Raw genomic sequence first — 18,074 nt, forward strand, 5'->3', positions numbered from 1 at the left:
AAGGAACTCAGAAATCCAGCAAGAATATCTATTGAATATACAACTGTTGTCATTACTTGGGGATAATTTATAAAAACAAAAACACCCCCCGCCCAACACAATAGCCTTGCTTAAGAGGCACTTAAAGTAGTGTTGGAGAGCCAGCCCTCCACCCCCACCCCACTCCTACCCCCGCCCCCCAACATCTCCCGCAGAGATCGGAGAGATAGGGTCCTTTGTTTGGATAAGACCCTGGCACTGGAGCTCTACATCTGGCCTCAGGCAAGAAAACAAAACGGGAAAGTCAGGGAAAAGCTTCGAAGCTAAGACTAGACCCTTGAAGTATCAAGCTTCCAACCCAGCAAACCTTGCAAAGAGAACTCTTAAAAACAGAAATAAACAAAACTGGGGGGAATTCCCTGGCAGTACAGTAGTTAGGACTGGACACTCTTACTGCTAAGGGCCCAGGTTCAACCCTTGGTTGGGGTACCACGATCCTGTAAATCACCCTGCACAGCCACACACACACACACAAACACATCTTGTCTCAAGATCTAATTTGAAACTAAGCAACTTAGCACATTCCTGGTGATTCTTATGTTGCAAATAATTATATTTTGCTCTAAAACTGATCGAGATGATCTTAGAAAAGCTAAATGAAAAATCCTACAATTTGGTGACTTCACCAACATTCTCTCTTCCCAATGGATCAGCAAATTCATTAAGGTTGTTCCTGTTTCAGATGGCCACTATCATCTACTAAAATTATCTGAGGTCATTCTAGTTTATTCAACCATTATTTCTTAGCAATAACAGATTTGAAATTCCAAAAGAAGGTGTGAATTATGCAAATTGTTTAATTCTGAGGCCTCTTAAATTAATACAAGATGGCAGTTTTCAAGACTTTGAATAAATGGGCCTTCATTTAATGCATATTATCACCAAGAATTTTAAAAACTTATATTCTTGTGGACTTAAAAAATATTCACAACCTAAAAGTGCAGAAAAGCAAAGGAGAAAAGGAAAGATATAAGCATCTGAATGCAGAGTTCCAAAGAATAGCAAGGAGAGATAAGAAAGCCTTCCTCAGTGATCAATGCAAAGAAATAGAGGAAAACAACAGAATGGGAAACACTAGAGATCCCTTCAAGAAATTAGAGATACCAAGGGAACATTTCATGCAAAGATGGGCTCGATAAAGGACAGAAATGGTATGGACCTAACAGAAGCAGAAGATATCAAGAAGAGGTGGCAAGAATACACAGAAGAACTGTACAAAAAAGATCTTCACGACCAAGATAATCATGATGGTGTGATCACTCACCTAGAGCCAGACATCCTGGAATGTGAAGTCAAGTGGGCTTTAGAAAGCATTACTACAAACAAAGCTAGTGGAGGTGATGGAATTCCAGTTGAGCTATTTCAAATCCTGAAAGACGATGCTGTGAAAGCGCTGCACTCAATATGCCAGCAAATTTGGAAAACTCAGCAGTGGCTACAGGACTGGAAAAGGTCAGTTTTCATTCCAGTCCCAAAGAAAGGCAATGCCAAAGAATGCTCAAACTACCTCACAATTGCACTCATCTCACACGCTAGTAAAGTAATGCTCAAAATTCTCCAAGCCAGGCTTCAGCAATACGTGAACCGTGAACTTCCAGCTGTTCAAGCTGGATTGAGAAAAGGAGAGGAACCAGAGATCAAATTGCCAGCATCCGCTGGATCCTGGAAAAAGCAAGAGAGTTCCAGAAAAACATCTGTTTCTGCTTTATTGACTATGCCAAAGCCTTTGACTGTGTGGATCACAATAAACTGTGAAAATTCTGAAAGAGATGGGAATACCAGACCACCTGACGTGCCTCTTGAGAAACCTATATGCAGGTCAGGAAGCAACAGTTAGAACTGGACATGGAACAACAGACTGCTTCCAAATAGGAAAAGGAGTACGTTAAGGCTGTATATTGTCACCCTGCTTATATAACTTATATGCAGATTACATCATGAGAAACACTGGGCTGGAAGAAGCACAAGCTGGAATCAAGATTGCCGGGAGAAATATCAATAGCTTCAGATATGCAGATGACACCACCTTTATGGCAGAAAGTGAAGAGGAACTAAAAAGCCTCTTGATGAAAGTGAAAGAAGAGAGTGAAAAAGTTGGCTTAAAGCTCAACATTCAGAAAACGAAGATCATGTCATCCGGTCCCATCACTTCATGGGAAATAGATGGGGAAACAGTGGAAACAGTGGCTGACTTTATTTTTGGGGGTTCCAAAATCATTGCAGATGGTGACTGCAGCCATGAAATTAAAAGACGCTTACTCCTTGGAAGGAAAGTTATGACCAACCTAGATAGCATATTAAAAAGCAGAGACATTACTTTGTCCACAAAGGTCCGTCTAGTCAAGGCTATGGTTTTTCCAGTGGTCGTGAATGGATGTGAGAGTTGGACTGTGAAGAAGGCTGAGCACCGAAGAATTGATGCTTTTGAACTGTGGTGTTGGAGAAGACTCTTGAGAGTCCCTTGGACTGCAAGGAGATCCTACCAGTCCATTCTAAAGGAGATCAGTCCTGGATGTTCATTGGAAGGACTGATGTTGAAGCTGAAACTCCAATACTTTGGCTACCTCATGAAAAGAGTTGACTCATTGGAAAAGACTCTGATGCTGGGAGGGATTGGGGGCAGGAGGAGAAGGAGACGACAGAGGATGATATGGCTAGATAGCATCACCGACTCGACGGACATGAGTTTGAGTGAACTCCAGGAGTTGGTGATGGACAGGGAGGCTTGGCGTGCTGCAATTCATGGGATCACAAAGAGTCGGACACGACTGAAAGACTGAACTGAACTGAACTGAAAAGTGGAGAATTAGGTTTTACTCAGTGGGAATTTTTAGGATTTAAGCCCAGAGGCAGCATCTCAAGTAATCCTGAGAAACCTGCTCTGAGGAGCCAAGAGGAGGAGCCAGGGGCTCTATAGAAGTCTTGGAATGAAGAGCAGGTAGTCAGAATATCAAAAGATGATTGTTAAGTAAAGAAAACCAGACAGTCCAAGTCAAGGAATTTAGTGCTTTTCTTTGTATGGGAAGATGTAAGAATCTGGGCTCACTGAAATCATTCTTTTGATATGCTATCTGGGGCCAGTATCTTATATTTTGACATCACACTCACCCTAGGGAGTGACTGTAGGGAGTGGCAGCAAGGAGTGGCTGCAGACTGATGGCTGGTAGGTGGCAGGTATTTTCTTTTCTGAGTTTCCTTAGACTCAGGGGCTCACTTTGGTGGGCTGCACTCTCTGATGACTGTGAAATCCTTTGTTTACTGATATGGCAGGAAATATTCCATTTCTCACCCTCTCCTATATATATAAAACAATCCTAAAAAAATTAGCTATTTTATTTCAGGAGACTCAGAAGTTATGCAGGCAGTGGGAAAACCAGGACTTGAAATCCAAACATGCCTCCCTTAAGAATCCACGACCTTTCCATCCTATGATACTGCCTTCTTAACTGAACCAAAGGAGGCTCTAACTTAATTAATTCACCAAAAGCTAAAAGCATCATTCTCAAGGCAGAATACCCAGAAAATCTCTCTTCCCCTTAATTTCTCCTTCCCTCCCTTTCAGCATCCCTTCCTCCCTCATACTTCAGGCACCCCACTCTCTTCCCTTTCTTAGCTCCCTTCCTATCAAATCTTAGACAATGCCAGACACTCAAGCAACAGAATTTTCACTACTCTTCAGGGCACTACACTGAGGCTCCAAGGAGACCTGAGAATTCCCCTCTCTATTTCAAATAAACCTAATAGAAATTGTCAATTTTTTTTTAGGTCACTCACATTTCTTTGTTTTTGTCTGAAGTCCCATCAACTCAATGTAGGAGGTCTGGTTGTCTTCTACGATATGGAATTAATTAAAAAATGAAATTTGTCTGGCAGGCTAAAATCTTTCCACCTGAGAGCTATTTAGCATTGAAAATATTAGGGCTTTGCAATTTAATCCCCAGTAACAAAGCAAAGTCAATTGCGCCTTAGGAAGCATCACTACAAAGCTAGTGGAGGTGATGGAATTCCAGTTGAGCTATTTCAAATCCTGAAAGATGATGCTGTGAAAGTGCTGCACTCAGTATGCCAGCAAATTTGGAAAACTCAGCCACAGGACTGGAAAAGGTCAGTTTTCATTCCAGTCCCAAAGAAAGGCAATGCCAAAGAATGCTCAAACTACCACACAATTGCACACATCTCACACGCTAGTAAAGTAATGCTCAAAATTCTCCAAGCCAGGCTTCAGCAATACGTGAACCGTGAACTTCCAGCTGTTCAAGCTGGATTGAGAAAAGGCAGAGGAACCAGAGATCAAATTGCCAGCATCTGTTGGATCATTGAAAAAGCAAGAGAGTTCCAGAAAAACATCTGTTTCTGCTTTATTGACTACACCAAAGCCTTTGACTGTGTGGATCACAACAAACTGTGGGAAATTCTGAAAGAGATGGGAATACCAGACCATTTGACCTGCCTCCTGAGAAATCTGTATGCAGGTCAAGAACCAACTGTTAGAACTGTACATGGTACAACCAACTGGTTCCAAACTGGGAAAGGAGTATGTCGAGGCTATATATTGTCACCTTGCTTATTTATGCAGAGTACATCATGAGAAATGCTGGACTGGATGAAGCACAAGCTGGAATCAAGATTTCTAGAAGAAATATCAATAACCTCAGATATGCAGATGACACCACCCTTATGGCAGAAAGTGAAGAAGAACTGAAGAGCTTCTTGATGAAAGTAAAAGAGGAGAGCAAAAAAGTTGGCTTAAAACTCAACATCCAGAAAACTAAGATCATGGCATCCAGCCCCATCACTTCATGACCAACAGAAAGGGAAATAATGGAAACAGTGACAGACTTTTTTTTTTGGTGGGGGCGGGGAGGAGGGGGGAGGCAGCGCTCCAAATCACTGCAAATGGTGACTGAAGCCATGAAATTAAAAGATGCTTGCTCCTTGGAAGAAAAGTTATGACCAACCTATTTTACCCACAAAGATCTATCTAGTCAAAGCTATGGTTTTTCCAATAGTCATGTATGGATGTGACAGTTGGACTATAAAGAAAGCTTAGCACCAAAAGATTGATGCTTTTGAACTGTGGTGTTGGAGAAGACTATCGAGAGTCCCTTGGACTGCAAGGAGATCCAACCAATCCATCCTAAAGGAAATCAGTCCTGAATATTCATTGGAAGGACTGATGCTAAAGCTGAAACTCCAATACTTTGGCCACCTGATGTGAAGAAGAACTGACTCATTTGAAAAGACCCTGATGCTGGGAAAGATTGAAGGAGGAAGGAGAAGGGGATGACAGAAGATGAGATGGTTGGATGGCATCACTGACTCGATGGACATGAGTTTGAGTAAGCTCTGGGAGTTGGTGATGGACAGGGAAGCCTGGCATGCTGCAGTCCACGGGGTCACAAAGAGTCGGACACGACTGAGCGACTGAACTGAACTGAACAAAGTCTTACCCTGATGGGATCAACTCCTTCAGTAAACATTCAAGCAACAGTGGCTTTGTGTTGCAGAAGGGTTCAGGTTGAGGAATTAAAATCCCATGGACAGAGGAGCCTGGTGGGCTACAGTCCATGAGGTCGCAAAGAGTTGGAAAGGACTTACCGACTAAACAACAACATCTAGGTCCACAAGGTTAAGATTATGGGCAGAGCGATGTCATTAAAATTCTGACTCTGTTACTTGCTATGGACTATTGACCAAATTATTAAACTTTTCTGTGCAGTCTTCTCACCTGTAAATAACAGTAACTATCTCATAGGATTAACCAACTGAACACAATGATAAAACACATGTGAAATACAAGATATATAATAATGTTGAATGAATGCTGTCTTGCATTTTTCTTTAAAGGATCATAATCGAAGCTTGGCTTTTCATTATGACACAGGTACATCTCCTTCTCCCTCATCTACTTATCAATTCTTTCTTTTTTTTTTTTTTAACCATCTGAATTAAGTGGATGTCCTAGATTGATGTTGAAAAGTGCTTAAACAAAAGCAGAAAGAAAGTTCCAGTCTTTCCACCCTGAGTGAGGACTATGGCTGGCCATAGCAGAGAGCGCATTTGGGCTGCTGGCACAGAGAGGAGGAAGAGGAAAAGAACAGATAAAGGCCCTGTTCTCAGGAAAGTGTAGTTAAAGTCGTTCTGTCATGTCCGACTCTTTGTGACCCCATGGACTATACAGTCCATGGAATTCTCCAGGCCAGATGAGGAGCCAGGAGTCATGCTTGGAAAAGAGAGGCTCACCAAAACTGAATTGGGCTAAGAGAAAATGCTGAATATGTAAGTGCTAGAAGGGAAGTTCTTCCTTTACTACATGTGATGCAGAGATTCTTTGTGGGTCAGGTAAGATTTTTGTGATGCTCTGCCATCACCCTCACCTGTTGCTTTTACCCCCATGCTCTCCCTCCCCACCCTAGCCACCACAGTAATTGCCCTAAAGCACTACTTTATTTTCGTCTCTCCTCAACTAAACATCTGTGACACCTACAGGATTAAGTATAGACTTCTTCTTCCTTTTTTTTTTTTTTTAATATAGACGTCGCGTCTCCAATATGAATCCAACCTACCACCACGGCTCCCTGACACGTACCAGATTGCTGACTCCTTGTCCTCTGTTATCCTGAGCTCTGCTTCCTCTACATCTTTATTTATTCTTTCTTCTTTACTCAAGAATGTCCTCTTAAAAAAAAAAAAAAAGAATGTCCTCTTGTTATTTCCTATCTCAGGGCTGCTTCTCCCTTTGAAACTTCCCCTAAAGTGAAGTGAAAGTCGCTCAGTCATGCCCGACTCTTTGCAACCCCATGGACTATCAGTCTATGGAATTCACCAGGCCAGAGTACTGGAGTAGGTAGCCATTCCCTTCTCCAGGGGATCTTCACAACCCAGGGATCCAACCCAGGTCTCCTGCATTGCAGGTGGATTCTTTACCAGCTGAGCCACAAGGGAAGCCCAAGAACACTGGAGTGGGTCAGTCAGTCAGTTCAGTCGGTCAGTCGTGTCCAACTCTTTGCGACCCCATGAATTGCAGCACACCAGGCCTTCCTGTCCATCACCAACTCCCGGAGTTCACTCAAACTCTTGTCTATCGAGTCGGTGATGCCATCCAGCCAGCTCATCCTCTGTCATCCCCTTCTCCTCCTGCCCCCAATCCCTCCCAGCATCAGAGTCTGTTCCAATGAGTCAACTCTTCGTATGAGGTGGCCAAAGTATTCAAGTTTCAGCTTCAACATCAGTCCTTCCAATGAACACCCAGGACTGATCTCCTTTACGATGGACAGGTTGGATCTCCTTGCAGTCCAAGGGACTCTCAAGAGTCTTCTCCAACACCACAGTTCAAAAGCATCAATTCTTCGGCGCTCAGCTTTCTTCACAGTCCAACTCTCACATCCATACATGACCACTGGAAAAACCATAGCCTTGACTAGATGGACCTTTGTGGACAAAGTAATGTCTCTGCTTTTTAATATGCTGTCTAGGTTGGTCATAACTTTCCTTCCAAGGAGTAAGCGTCTTTTAATTTCATGGGTGCAATCACCATCTGCAGTGATTTTGGAGCCCCAAAATATAAAGTCTGACACTGTTTCCACTGTTTCCCCATCTATTTCCCATGAAGTGATGGGACCGGATGCCATGATCTTCATTTTCTGAATGTTGAGCTTTAAGCCAACTTTTTCAGTCTCCTCTTTCACTTTCATCAAGGGGCTTTTTAGTTCCTCTTCACTTTCTGCCATAAGGGTGGTGTCATCTGCATATCTGAGTTTATTGATATTTCTCCCAGCAATCTTGATTCCAGCTTGTGCTTCTTCCAGCCCAGTGTTTCTCATGATGTACTCTGCATAGAAGTTAAATAAGTAGGGTGACAATATACAGCCTTGACGTACTCCTTTTCCTATTTGGAACCAGTCTGTTGTTCCATGTCCCGTTCTAACTGTTGCTTCCTGTCCTGAATACAGGTTCCTCAAGAGGGAGGTCAGGTGGTCTGGTATTCCCATCTCTTTCAGAACTTTCCACAGTTTATTGTGATCCACATGGTCAAAGGCTTTGGTGTAGTCAATAAAGCAGAAACAGATGTTTTTCTGGAACTCTCTTGCTTTTTCCAGGATCCAGCGGATGCTGGCAATTTGATCTCTGGTTCCTCTGCCTTTTCTCAATCCAGCTTGAACAGCTGGAAGTTCACGGTTCACGTATTGCTGAAGCCTGGCTTGGAGAATTTTGAGCATTATTTTACTAGCGTGTGAGATAAGCGCAATTGTGTGGTAGTTTGAGCATTCTTTGGCATTGCCTTTCTTTGGGATTGGAATGAAAACTGACCTTTTCCAGTCCTGTGGCCACTGCTGAGTTTTCCAAATTTGCTGGCATACTGAGTGCAGCACTTTCACAGCATCATCTTTCAGGATTTGAAATAGCTCAACTGGAATTCCATCACCTCCACTAGCTTTGTTTGTAGTGATGCTTCCTAAGGCCCACTTGACTTCACATTCCAGGATGTCTGGCTCTAGGTAAGTGATCATACCATCGTGATTATCTGGGTTGTGAAGATCTTTTTTGTACAGTTCTTCTGTGTATTCTTGCCACCTCTTCTTGATATCTTCTGCTTCTGTGAGGTCCATACCATTTCTGTCCTTTATCGAGCCCATCTTTGCATGAAATGTTCCCTTGGTATCTCTAATTTTCTTGAAGAGATCTCTAGTGTTTCCCATTCTGTTGTTTTCCTCTATTTCTTTGCATTGATCACTGAGGAAGGCTTTCTTATCTCTCCTTGCTATTCTTTGGAGCTCTGCATTCAAATTGGAATACCTTTCCTTTTCTCCTTTGCTTTTCACTTCTCTTCTTTTCACAGCTATTTGTAAGGCCTCCCCAGACAGCCATTTTGCTTTTTTGCATTTCTTTTCCATGGGGATGTCAACCTTTTGAAACTTACTATTACTCTTTTTTTTTGATGGACTTCCCTGGTAGCTCAGATGGTAAAGTGTCTGCCTACAATGCGGGAGACCCAGGTTCAATCCCTGGGTCAGGAAAATCCCGTGGAGAAGGAAACGGCAACCCACTCCAGTATTCATGCCTGGAAAATCCCATGGACTGAGGACCCTGGTGGGCTACAATCCATGGGGTCGCAAAGAGTCAGATACGACTGAGCGACTTCTGTGTTCTGTGTGTGTGTCCATGGGGATGGTCATGATCCCTGTCTCCTGTACAATGTCACGAACCTCCATCCATAGTTCATCAGGCACTCTATCTATCAGATCTAGTCCCTTAAATCTATTTCTCACTTCCACTGTATAAACATAAGGGATTTGATTTAGGTCATACCTGCATGGTCTAGTGGTTTTCCCCACTTTCTTCAATTTAAGTCTGAATTTGGCAATAAGGAGTTCATGATCTGAGCCACAGTCAGCTCCAGTCTTGTTTTTGCTGACTGTATAGAGCTTCTCCATCTTTGGCTGCAAAGAATATAATCAATCTGATTTCAGTGTTGACCATCTGGTGGTGTCCATGTGTAGAGTCTTCTCTTGTGTTGTTGGAAGAGGGTGTTTGCTATGACCAGTGTGTTCTCTTGGCAAAACTCTATCAGCCTTTGCCCTGCTTCATTCCGTATTCCAAGGCCAAATTTGCCTGTTACTCCAGGTGTTTCTTGACTTTCTACTTTTGCATTCCAGTCCCTTATAATGAAAAGGACATCTTTTTTGAGTGTTAGTTCTAAAAGGTCTTGTAGGTCTTCATAGAACCATTCAATTTCAGCTTCTTCAGTGTTACTGGTTGGGGCATAGACTTGGATTACTATGATATTGAATGGTTTGCCTTGAAACGAACAGAGATCATTCTGTCGTTTCTGAGATTGCATCCAAGTACTGCATTTAGGACTCTTGTTGACCATGATGTCTACTCCATATATTCTAAGGGATTCCTGCCCACAGTAGTAGATGTAATGGTCATCTGAGTTAAATTCACCCATTCCAGTCCATTTTAGTTTGCTGATTCCTAGAATGTCGACTTTCACTCTTGCCATCTCCTGTTTGACTACTTCCAATTTGCCTTGATTCATGGACCTAACATTCCAGGTTCCTATGCAATATTGCTCTTTACAGCATCGGACCTTGCTTCTATCACGAGTCACATCCACAACTGGGTATTGCTTTTCCTTTGGCTCCATCCCTTCATTCTTTCTGGAGTTATTTCTCCACTGATCTCCAGTAGATTTTGGGCACCTACTGACCAGGGGAGTTCCTCTTTCAGTATCCTATCATTTTGCCGTTTCATATTGTTCATGGGGTTCTCAAGGCAAGAATACTGAAGTGGTTTGCCATTCCCTTCTCCAGTGGACCACATTCTGTCAGACCTCTCCACCATGACCCGCCCATCTTGGGTGGCCCCACATGGCATGGCTTAGTTTCTTTGAGTTAGACAAGGCTGTGGAGTGGGTAGCCTATCCCTTCTCCAGCAGATCTTCCCAACCCAGGAGTTGAACCAGGGTCTCCTGCATTGCAGGCAGATTCTTTACCAACTGAGTATGAGGGACTTCCCCTAATCCTGTCCTATTTCCTCAACATTCCCTCATTTGAAATTTATCATTTGCTGCCTGAGGTTAAGGTTCTTTATAATTTTTTTTTTTCCATTTTTTAGATTGTTAACTCCTTAAGGGTAGGTGCAATGTTTTACTCTGGATGGTATTCTCCGCCAGCACTTAATATGTACTTTAGAAAAGATTGTTGAAATAACACATGCTGGAGAAGGTGTGGAAAAAAGTGAACTCTCTTACACTGTTGGTCAGAATATAAGTTGGTGCCACCACTATGGAGTACAGTATGGAGGTTCCTCAAAAGCTAAAAATAGAGTTCCCATATGATCCAATAATCTCACTCCTGAGCATGTATCTGGACAAAACTATAATTAAAAATGAACCACTATGAACATGAACCACTATGTTCATAGCAGCACTATTCACAACAGTCAAAACATGGAAAGAACCTAAATGTCCATTGACAGATGAGTGGATAAAAAGATGGGGTACATATATAACATGCAACATTACTCAGCCATAAAAAAGAAGGAAATAATGCCATCTGCAGTAACACGGATGGACCTAGAGGTTATCATAGTAAGTGAAGTAAGAAAAACAAATACCATATGATATCATGTGGAATCTAAAAGATAGCACAAATGAACTTATCTATGAAACATAAACAGACTCATAGACATAGAGAACAGACTTGTGGTGGCCAAGTGTGTGGGGGGATGGGGCAGGAATTGGGATTAGCAGATTCAAACTATTATATTAATATATATGATGGAGAAACTACATCCTACTATATAGCACAGACAGCTCTGGTCTGTGATAGGTCTGTGATTGAAAGTGAGCAGGCACAGAGGCCTTTCTGTCTCCCATTTCTTGCAGGCAAGACCCCAGCCTCCACAATCTTCCCTGAGTTGCAAAGGGCAGATTCAAACAGTTGCTAATCAGGTTATTGTTGTTGTTTCGTCCCTAAGTTGTAACTGACTCTTTTGCTAAGCCATGGACTGTAGCCTGCCAGGCTCCTCTGTCCATGGGATTTCCCAGGCAAGAATACTTGAGTGGGTTGCCATTTACTTCTCAGGGTATCTTCCTGACCCAGGGATTGAATCCATGTCTCCTTCATTGGTGGGTGGATTCTTTACCACTTAGCCATCTGGAAGCCCAACATCAACTGTACTTCAATTTTTTAAGAAAGAAATGATTATTGAATGGAGTCAAAACTGAATGACCTTTCTTTCCCCACAAGACCTTATTCATATTTATTCTCCAAACAATACACAAACAGAATTGATTAAAAAGCAGAAAACTGAGGTTTGAAGAATGAAAACTCCCAGAGAGGCTTCAGGGTAGGAGTGGAACAGAAGCCAATCTGGTGGTAATTCTGCTCGTCATTCTCGTGTCTGTTCTGTCTCTCTCATCTCAAGGCTATGGTGACAGCCTGGAATGAATTGAATCCTGAATAGCAACTGCAGGTCTGCAGGCCTGGGATGAAGCACCATGTCTCTTTAACTCTTTCTTCGGAGAGAATTCTAAAAAGGTGGGAAAAGAGAGAAAAAGGAAATTTAGTCCACAGAGAAATTAACTGCAATGCCAAGACCACACACAGCTTTAAAATTCAATGCTTTCTTTCTCTGAAGATACCCAGATTGGTTTGTCTCTGCTGTTTTTCATCATATAAATTACTTTGCTTGAAGGGCAAGTGGGAGTAAATATAGCAGCAGTATCTCTGATGTAACATTTACTGACCTGGCTTTGACACGTCCTTGACACTGTCCTTTAGAAAAGAAAGAGAAACAGAGAAACTGTCTCTGCTACTGTGTGTAAGAGAAACTCCCATTCTCAGCCATCATTCGAGTATGGGAGACTGATAAATATAAAGAATAAAAATGAAAAAGTGAAAGATGCTGGAAATTTGTCAGCTTTCCTGTGTTTGACTGTCCCTGGCAGGTGGGCCAGTGCCAGAGACAGTCAATCAGCAGTATTTACCAAGGTGGGGGTAGCCAGATGCTCATGCTGGAAACCAGGCACAGTTCAAGTTCCCATTCTGAACTTGCATTTTAAAAACATCCTGCCCAAAAAGTTTTGTAGGTTACCGAGTCCCATTTTCCCCTTACTCTTTCCAGTCTCTCTTTTTTTTTTTCCTTAAAGCAAGGACTTAAGGATATCAATGATGAAACTTTACTTTTTATAGAGCTGGAATACACATCTAAAAGAGAATTGTGGGACTTCCCTGATGGCTCAGTGGTAAAGAATCCTCCGGCCAATGCAGGAGACTCGGGTTCAATCCCTCTGAGAAGATCCCACATGCCTCAGACCAACTAAGCCTAATAGCCACAACTATTGAGCCTGTGCCCTAGAGCCTGCTGCTGCTGCTGCTGCTAAGTCGCTTCAGTCGTGTCCGACTCTGTGCGACCCCATAGACGGCAGCCCACCAGGCTCCTCCGTCCCTGGGATTCTCCAGGCAAGAACACTGGAGTGGGTTGCCATTTCCTTCTCCAATGCATGAAAGTGAAAAGTGAAAGGGAAGTCGCACCCTAGAGCCTAGGAGCCGCAATTACTGAAGCCTGAGCACTCTAGGGCCCATGTTCCACCCCAAGAGAAGCCACTACAATGAGAAGCCTGAGCAGCGCAACTAGAGATCAGCTCCTGATTGCCGCCACTAGAGAAAAGCCTGGGCAGGAATGAAGACCTAGTAGAGCACCCCAACTCCAAAAAAAATTAAGTAATTGTGGCTCTCTGAGGAGAGGACTGGATAAGTGGGTAAGTTCAGGGTTGGGGGTGGGGAGGAGGGCAGAGGGGAGAACAGCCCAGAAGTCTTTTCTCTATGCTTTTTGATTACTTTACAATGAGAATATTTAGTGAATTACATTTTCTTTTTTTTTGTTCAGGCCAAAAAGCGTGTGGGATCTTAGTTCCCCCAGCTGAGATCAAAGAGCCCCTGGCCTTGTTCTTAAACACTGAACCGTCAGATAAGTTCCCCATGTGTAATTTAAGTAGGGAAAAGGACAGAAAGGATGGATTGGGAAACAGTTCACCTGTGATTTATACATGAAACTTCATTTGGACATATTATGAACTCTCAGTTAACCCCAATAAAATATGCTTGGTAGATTAACTGTGATTATCTTACTGCCAATGTCTAGCATATAGTTTCAACTCCTTTTGTTTTTTAATTTTGCACCTCAATGTAAAATTTAAATTATGTACCACATGAAAATATGTTATTTATAGTAAATACATACATATACGTGCTTCTGTCTATCCATTTATGTTTATTAATTACTTTTTTTAAAAAATATTTATTTATTTATTTGGTTGCGTTGGGTCTTATTGCGGCACGTACGGTCTCTTGTGGTGCACGGTCTTAGTTTTGAGACATGTGGTATCTTGGCAACCAGGGATCGAATCCATGTCCTCAGCATTGGAAGGCAGAATTTTTAACCACTGAACTGTTACTAACTCCAAAGTCCCTCTGCTCACTGCAGGACTGGCCAATGAATGAGAGAGGAGGTGTTGAGGCAAGGTATTTGACTTTATTCAGAAAGCTGGCTGACCAAGAAAATGGCAGACTAACTCTCAAAATAACCATCTTAACTGGAGCTGGATGTCAGGTTCTTTTTATAGATTGAAGATGGTTGGGGGAGGTGGCCATTAATCTTGCAAATATCTCCTAGAATGGCAAGCCTCAGGCAGGGAATGTGTTAATTTCTTCATTCTTGCCATCTAAAGGGAGGACAGGGTTCTGAACAAAGGCAGTTTAGTTTACCAGTCAGGCAGAAGAGCAAAATTCTCTGAGACAGACCATTATGTATGATTATAATAACAAAATGAACAAAAAGCAAGTCAAAGAAACAATTCCAACATGGAGTCAGAATTGGCTTTTCCCTGCAACAGACCACTAGGGAAGTCCCTACTTTCTTGTTTTCTTGAAAAGATAGAAATAAGAGAGCCTTGCGATGGTAGTGCTGGCATGCATTCCCACTGCCACCCCCATTTTAAGACCACTGGCCAAATTAACAGAGCAATGCTGTTCTAGGAGTTAATGTATACATTAATGTAAACAAAATAGCTCATGCAGTGCCTGGCATAGGCTATTTGCTCTATAAAATATAAAAATTGGGATCCTTTCTTCCCCCTTGCTCATGGGAAACGACATGGTTGAAACAAAAGAACTTCACTTTGTAAGCATCTGGCCTAGGAAAGTAAGAGCTAGGGAGGGTTTGATACCAATCCCTTTCATCTTAAGACAAAAGTGCTGAGGGCCAGGGAGAGTTGCTGTTTAATAAAGCTTACAAATCCTCTGAGTGGCAATGCCAGGTGTCTTTTTCTTACTTCCTTTTTTTTTTTGGCTGCACCTAGCGGTTTGCAGGATCTCAGTGTCCCAGCCAGAGACTGAACCTGGGCCACAGCAATGAAAACCAGAAATCCTAACCACTAGGCCACCAGGGAACTCCCCCAAGTGTCTCTTTTATTTTTCTTTTTATCTTTTCCCTGTCAAGTGTCTTAATGTAGTCTTCTAAACTTCCATGTGTAGCTCTGGCTCATTTCTAAACTACATGACTGAGCCACTTTCACTTCACTAATTTTGGGGTTAACTGTCTTCTCTCTTTCCTCATCTTAGCATGGCTAAGTTTAAAACTCCGTTCTTACACTTTTATGTGCTGTAGCAGGAAAACTTCAGAAAAGCTAGAAATACAATAAAAGCTTTAAAAATTAATTCAAGGGACTAGGCTGAAGGCATCCTGGCTTCTCGCATAGCATAGTGTATATACATAGTGAACAGCAGGTAGGGCTTATTATTATTGCCACCATCCTCATCATCCTTATCATCCTCATCAGTTTGGCTTCCCCGTAAGTGTGAATAGGTTTTCAATGATATGTTTCAAAGGTCTAAGCAGCTTCTCTTGTCCTGAGTGAGAGACTGAGCCAGCATCCAGGTGGCTTCTAAGAACAATACCTACCTGACAACTCCGGTGGCTTCGCGTTGCTGAGCCCAGAGAAAACGTTGGGAAGATCTAGCAGAGGGAGCTCCCAGCCCCCAGCGTGATGCCTGGGGCAAGCTCCTGGAAAAGTTTACCTAATTTCCACCTAGAAAAACAGAGCTCTCCTCTGGAATTCAAACACAATTTAGAGAGGACAGAGAAATTCACAGCCTGGGGCCCAAGTCTGCTTGGTGCCAAAACAACCACAAAATTCTGCTTCACAGTTTGTAAAGCACTATGAAAGGCAGAGGGCCTGAGTCACAGGCAGGCTTTACAAAGTTCACAAAGTCTCATTTTACCAATTTAAAACAAAACTGGAAATAAGGTAAAGAGGAAGGAAAAGACACTAATAAGATTTGAGAGCCCAGTTGTTCTAGACAGCAGGTACATTGACATTTCTTATCTCACTTTCACAACCTCCCTGGACAGAAGATTCATCGCTATTTTTAAAAAAAAACTTGAAGCTCATAGGCCAAGCAGCATGCCCAGGTTTACAGAGCAACCAAGTGGCAGAACCAAAAAGTGAGTCTAGGCCCTTTGACCTCTAACCTCATGAGTGCACCTTCCTCAGCCCCACATGAAGCAACCAAATTCCAGAATGTTTTATGAGCACCCTGCTGAAGGTCATGCAGCTAATAGCAGGCAGGGCTGGCGTCTGCCTGTAATTCAGTTGTCAGGCTTCAGGTGGTTAGTCTGTGTTTAGCAAGATGTCTTGTTTGCTGATGGGAAACAAAGATGTGGTGAAAGAAAAGGAGACCAATACATAAGCTGACTTGTTTAGTTCATTTGGGTTGGAGGTGTGGTTTGCAGGGAGAGGGCCCTAAACTAAAACATCACATTATGAAATTACAGATCAAATGAAGAAGTAGGAATGAAATGAAGTAAATCCAGGAGCCCATGCTGACCAGAAAACAAAACCAAATTTCTCTTCTCAGTGTTAATCAAGTTTTTTTTTTTTTAATTGGAGTATAATTGCTTTACAATGTTGTGTTACATTCTGCTGTACAACAGCATGAATCAGCTATATGTATATACATATCACCTCCCTCTTGAGCCTTCCTCTCACCCCTCCCTTAATCAAGTCTTTAAAACAACTTATATTTTTGAATGAAATGATATACTTCCATAATAAAAAAAATCAAGAGACTCAAAATATGAAAAGGTAACATGAAAAGTCACTTTTCCTCCTCCTCTGAGTCCTTCACCTGTCCGTGCCCCTCCCCCTTTCCCCACAGCTAGCCTGGCCACCAGAGAGTATTCAGAGGCCTTGACTCAACCTAAACACAGAGGATTCTAGGTGTTAGAAGAGAATACTGTTTACAGGGTATCAACTGCAGAACAATACACAACCTAAAATTTTTGAGTTGTTTGCTTCAAAGATCTTATTAGAACTGGACATGGAACAACAGACTGGTTCCAAACAGGAAAAGGAGTACGTCAAGGCTGTATACTGTCACCCTGCTTATTTAACTTATATGCAGAGTACATCATGAGAAACGCTGGGCTGGAAGAAGCACAAGCTGGAATCAAGATTGCCAGGAGAAATATCAATAACCTCAGATATGCAGATGACACCATTCTTATGGCAGAAAGTGAAGAAGAACTAAAGAGCCCCTTGATGAGAGTGAAAGAGGAGAGTGAAAAAGTTGGCTTCAAGTTCAACATTCAGAAAACTAAGATCATGGCATCCAGTCCCATCACTTCATGGCAAATACATGGGGAAACAGTGGAAACAGCGGCTGACTTTATTTTTTGGGGCTCCAAAATCACTGCAGATGGTGACTGCAGCCATGAAATTAAAAGATGCTTACTCCTTAGAAGGAAAGTTATGACCAACCTAGATAGCATATTAAAAAGCAGAGACATTACTTTGTCAACAAAGGTCCATCTAGTCAAGGCTATGGTTTTTCCAGTGGTCATGAATGGATGTGAGAGTTGGACTGTGAAGAAAGCTGAGCACCAAAGAATTGATGCTTTTGAACTGTGGTGTTGGAGAAGACTCTTGAGAGTCCCTTGGACTGCAAGGAGATCCAACCAGTCCATCCTAAAGGAGATCAGTCCTGGGTATTCATTGGAGGGATTGATGTTGAAGCTGAAACTCCAATACTTTGGCCACCTGATGCGGAGAGCTGACTGATTTGAAAAGACCTTGATGATGGGAAAGATTGAGGGCAGGAGGAGAAGGGGACGACAGAGGATGAGATGATTGGATGACATCACCGACACAATGGACATGGGTTTGGGTGGACTCTGATGGACAGGGAGACCTGGTGTGCTGTGATTCATGGGGTCGCAAAGAGTCAGACACAACTGAGCAACTGAACTGAACTGAACTGAGTACTATAGCCCGGGAGGCAACTTCTCAGAAAACTGAGGAACTGTTCCGAAGAGGTCAAGAGAAAGCCAGGGTATATGAGATTTTTTTTTTTTTTTTTTTAAGTTTATTTTTGGCTGTGTTGGGTCTTCATTGCCGTGAAGGCATTATTCTAGTTGCAGCAAGCAGGGGGGCTACTGTCTAATTTCAGCGCTCAGGCTTCTCATCA

The 18,074-nt window shown here is 42.5% G+C and overlaps 1 long non-coding RNA gene across 1 annotated transcript in view; it reads right to left on the reverse strand.

Annotated features, from left to right (window-relative positions):
- Positions 1-11,287: 11,287 nt before the first annotated feature.
- LOC102406426 overlaps positions 11,288-18,074 on the reverse strand; it is a 62,137-nt gene continuing 55,350 nt past the window's right edge. The window contains exon 3 of the long non-coding RNA XR_006551739.2: positions 11,288-12,078. This is a non-coding gene — a long non-coding RNA (uncharacterized LOC102406426). The remainder of the gene's footprint in view (positions 12,079-18,074) is intronic.

The sequence above is a fragment of the Bubalus bubalis genome, chromosome 6, assembly GCF_019923935.1.
Source record: "Bubalus bubalis isolate 160015118507 breed Murrah chromosome 6, NDDB_SH_1, whole genome shotgun sequence".
NCBI classification, from domain to species: Eukaryota; Metazoa; Chordata; class Mammalia; order Artiodactyla; family Bovidae; genus Bubalus; species Bubalus bubalis.